At 36.5% G+C, this 5,289-nt stretch overlaps 1 non-coding gene across 1 annotated transcript; it reads left to right on the forward strand.

Moving 5' to 3' along the window:
* Nucleotides 1–2,908: 2,908 nt before the first annotated feature.
* Nucleotides 2,909–3,071, forward strand: LOC123500218. The gene has a single exon (XR_006673236.1). It is a non-coding gene; the product is annotated as a U1 spliceosomal RNA (small nuclear RNA).
* The last annotated feature ends 2,218 nt before the right edge of the window (nt 3,072–5,289 follow it).

Below are 5,289 nucleotides of genomic sequence, written 5' to 3' on the forward strand. Positions count from 1 at the left end.
TCATAACAAAATGTATATAAAACGGCATCAAGATATTAATGCTGATGTTTTGACGATGATGACAGAATATATTGCACAATATAACATTTTGGTGTCGTCTCCTTGGGAAAGCATATAATCTTTATTTTACAATGCAGTGGTGGTAATTTGACCCTCCCAATGCCTTTTTCAGTAAGAAGTGAAGGTTTATTTTGTATATATTACATGTTCATATATATTTACATATACAAAGGACTTGCATGTAAAGTAATTGCGTGTATTCACGATATTCACATGCCCTTGGGTAGCGTGGTGACATCTGCCGCTCGTCGTCGTCATTTCTATGTCGGGAAGGGAAGTGGAATAGTGATGCCGCCCTGAGCACCCACAATATCACATCTGTGAGCACATGTGGCTGGTGAAGAGGCCGCGTTTTTCAGGCTGGGTCTGAGGGCGGCTGTCGCCAAGCAGAGTTTGATGTCGTGATATAAGCATACGTAGTCAATAATACTTCGGAATCTAGAGAACACTAACAGTTAGGGGCATTTTATATATATATATATATATATATATATATATATATATATATATATATATATATATATATATATATTACTGCATACATAACAGGTCGCTGCGTGTTATGATTAAGTGTCTTTTTGTAACATTGAATTCTGCAAATGTGTATACAAAGTTAGCTGAAGATAAAGGGATGTTTAAGTAAGAGCAGAAAATGCTGTCTGATGCTCTTTCCGCCCACCTCCTCCCTCCCGAAGCCCATTGCGGTTCAAATATTGCAGAATTTGTTTTATTATTATTGAAAACACACTTTATAACTGAATGCTTACGCTTGATTCTTCTGCTTACAATAAAGGGTGATTCGTATTGTATTTAGTTGAACGAAAAAAAGTTTGGTACGTATAACCTTTATATCTGGTGAATTGTCAAGATGTTTAATGTAATTTTTTTTTTTTAAGAACTGAGAACAACTATTTTTTATGAATAAGTTTTTGCATAAGATCGTTTTACATTAACGTGCTGTGATTTTGAACAATGATTATTCACAGTCATATAATTCTTGAAGGTGTATTTATAAGATTAATGTTCTATCTTCCGTATCTAGTGTTGCTAATCCAACTAGGCTATTTATAAAGAAAGGAGTTATTTAACATATTTCATCAAGTTTATTACACTGTTAACACAATAAATATAAGAGCGATTAATAAAATAATGTAAATATTCTATCTTTCCGTATCTGGTGTAGTTAATCTTACAAGAATGTATAATAAAGGGTGTTATGTTATTTAATATTTCGTATGTTTATTACACAAAGTCTTGTAACACGAAAATTGAGGCAGATTAAAAAATACTGTACACGTTCTAGTCTTAAATATATATTTGGCTACACCTAACAATTATACTATCAATAAATTAAAGATTTTTTTTTTAATAGGGTGGTATCAAAAGCTTTTCGTCATATCAATTCCCCTCCCTCAACTGACTGTATTGAGCCTCTTTCTCTCGGCGAAATGTTGTATCTTTGCTATCTTTTATCGCAATTTTCCTACTAACTGCCCTTTTGATCTTCATAACTACATGCCTGCCCTCCTGTGCCCTCGCTTTACACCCCTATTCTGTCCAACTCTCTAACGGAAGAGTTAACCAATACTCTCAGTTTTTTATACCTTTCTCTGGAAATAATCCCTCATTTATTTCATTAAGAGGTCTCATTGAATTGATCCAATCTTACATTCAGAGGTCTGTCTACTGTGATGAACAAATTTCTAGTTATTTTATGTACACGATCAACAGTTCTTTAGTGTTGTTGGTGAACGGTTCAATTTTTTCTATACCTGCTGTTACTATAATAATAATTATATCGTCCCAGATAGTGAGCCGCGCTACCTTGGCTCCAGAGTTGCCTGCTCCTCCTGAGCACAGGAGGTAGTCCTTATTCAGGTACTAACTGCCATGTACAGGTACATAGGAAGATTTGTTTTGTTTCGTGTGATATATGTTTTTTATAGGCTAGGACCAATGTGCAGTAGATTGAAATGTAAAGTTTGGGATTTGATGAGTCTCACGTTCATAATGAGCACAATAGAGAACTTGTGTACCAGTAGGGATAGCTAACAGGAACTTGAGTAAAGGAAGGTTCATGACAGGACTAATATATATATATATATATATATATATATATATATATATATATATATATATATATATATATATATATATATATATATATATATATATATATATATATATATATATATATATATATGCACTTGGAAAGCGTTCTGATAAGATAAGAACATAGTATAGTCAACGTGGTACCATATTATGCTGGTGCACATGACGTGCTGCTTTTACTTGTTGCTGGAGATTTTTGAACAAGTTGTTCTCCTTTGGACATTGTATGTAACACAGATATTGACCCGTATTATAAATGTATCTTTAAGCTAAAACTGTATCAGCACTTGATGATCGTATTTGTAATGCGCTAAGCGGCTTGCTAGAGCACATTTTATCCTTAGTTTGCTAGGACAAAATGTACATATATTTGTGTTTCATTGACGTTTATTGTGGAAATAACCTTGTTAAAATGTTTTTGGTGAGAAACCGGATAATTTGTAATAATATATATATATATATATATATATATATATATATATATATATATATATATATATATATATATATATATATATATATTTATTTATTTATTTATTTATTTATTTATTGATATACCTATGGTGATTGTGTAAAAACGAGGCAGGCTGTGAATGATAATTTTTATATTAATTTTAACCTTAATAATAACGTAAATATTGATATAGTTTCGAACGAGTACTTGCATAAAATATTGTAACAGTTTTGCGAGTGTTTAGCTGTTGAGGGTTGGGTGAGCGGAGTTTGGATAGAATGCATACTTACCTGGCACAGGAGACACCGTGATCATGAAGGCGGTTCTCCCAGGGCGAGGCCCACCATTGCACTCCGGCGGTGCTGACCCCTGCGATTAACCCAAATGTGGTTAACTCGAGTGCGAAATTTTTGATAGCGGGGGATTGCGTTCGCGCATCCCCCTAATTGTCTGACATTGAATGCCTTGTGTGGCCTCAAAGTTTCCACTAAGATAGTGTGCGTGATGCTGTCAGAGCCCTGCCCCAGAGGCTCTGCTTATAACTTTGATGGTGACGCAGTGCTTTCACCCATCCCATCGTGGTCTATATGGTGTGCAATGTGAGTTGGTAGGCAATATGGTAGATGCGTTACCGTTTTGCGGTGACGCTGAAGTGGCCCGATCTGCTGTCTATGGGGAGGACGACTCTTCTTTCCTGTATCTGCGTGCTTGTTACAATTGTAGAATGACATTTCATTTTTTCATTATGTATTTAATTGTGTAGTTATCGAGAACAAACGTGTAAAGGTACAGTAGAGTATACCATATCTGGATATTTCTCATAGTAACTTAATGGTGCATATGCTAATGCATAATATAAAGCGCCTTTGCCAAGGGCAACAATAAATAAGAAAAAAAAGGCGCACTTGATTCCCAGTTCCCTAAAAGTCATAGAGTTTTCCAAAATGTAGGATAAATGTCTTGAAATCTCCCTCTTAAAAGAAAGAAGTCAAGTCGTAAGAAGAAGCAGGCAGAGAATTTGAGTTGTTTGTTATTTAGCTTTATTATACAACATATAGATACATTTATATTGCAGAAAAATTGTATAGTATATAGTACAATGCAGACATCAGCCCGCCAGTGAAGAAACTCCATTCCCTCTCTCTTGAGAGTCAGGTGGTTGTGAGGCGCAGTTAGGACATCGGGGAGAGGGTGCTGCTCTTAGCACCTTTATCAGAATGTCTCACGGGATGTTGCGGATAAGCAGGGCAGAGTTCATCTCGCGACTGTTTAAGAGGTCAGTGGCGGGGAATCTGGATGGCTACGGCTGGCCCTGGTCCGAGTCGGGCCTTGGCGAGGCAGGATTGCAGGTAATAAACCAGTGAAAGGCAACTGTGCGCCCCGCACCTGTCCCACAAAGTCCTCGCTCAGCTGTCTACGGATGGGGTAGCCAAGCCTTCCTCGCTGCAGCAGCACGCCGTCGTCTCCGGGCTGCTAGTGGGCTGTGTCTAGAGATGATGGCTGGTGGTCTATACTTAACGTACACTTTTTCTATGATACCGCTCATAATAATACATATTCAACACTTTTACTCCAACAATATCAAAATACTTATAAAGAATCATACTTTTGTTTAGCATTTTGCATTGCAAAAATCTCAAGTAGTAAGTATTTAGTTTGTCAGGATGCCCTTCTTCCATGCACACGTTTAGGGTTCATCTCGGATGTACCTACTGGATGCACAACCTACTCGTGTTCTATTGATTCTGTCGTGAACATTTTGCAAGACATGCATTCTTCACATGTTTACTCATCATGGTATAAAAGCAACGTTCAGACAGTTTTCTTATTTAACCATACCCTGAACACATGTATTTATAAGGTATTAATGATTGTAAAACCGCAATTATACATTTAAATTATATTAAATAACCAACACAAAGTTGTTCATTTCTACTACCATATCGTTAATCTCGAACATAGTCTCCATCGTAGAAGAAATTGACAGTCTCTGGTGGTGCAACGATAGCAAACACTCTCTACCAGTTGTTTAGGACCCGTGTCCACCCGCGGCACCAAAGGGTAGCCTACCGTTACATTTACTAAAGGTGCCGGCAAAATTCAGGGCTAAAAACAATTTCTGTACTACCGTCACACTCTCTCTCTCTCTCTCTCTCTCTCTCTCTCTCTCTCTCTCTCTCTCTCTCTCCGATAAACAAAGGTAAACCAACACAAATTGCACATAATTCATAATAATTATCGGTTACTCTGCTGCACAAGTTTAGAGGTGTTGCCACTCTTTTCTATTTTTTCTCATTCTTCAGTTACCGTTTGCCTGCAAAGGCGGCAGGACTTATGTATTGTATTTAGCCGAGTTCTTGAGTCGTTTATTCATTTGCCTTTTCCATTTTTTATTCATTCATTATGAAGTATTAGTATTTTCTGTATACTTAACAACACCAAAAGCTAAATTAAAGACTTTTGTCCTAATAGTAACTGCAAACATATTGTAAATAGTGATTATTTGCAAATAGTGATTATTTGTTTTGTAATCAGAATTCCTACTCCCTAAAAATGTGTCTGGGACTTTTGCAGGGCTTGCCAAGGGTGCTTCAACCCAAAAAAGTTTGCGAACCTTTGCTCTATACAAACCTGACATGTAGCAGTGACTGTTTACACTAACC

This window comes from Portunus trituberculatus, chromosome 50, assembly GCF_017591435.1.
Source record: "Portunus trituberculatus isolate SZX2019 chromosome 50, ASM1759143v1, whole genome shotgun sequence".
Classification (NCBI taxonomy): domain Eukaryota; kingdom Metazoa; phylum Arthropoda; class Malacostraca; order Decapoda; family Portunidae; genus Portunus; species Portunus trituberculatus.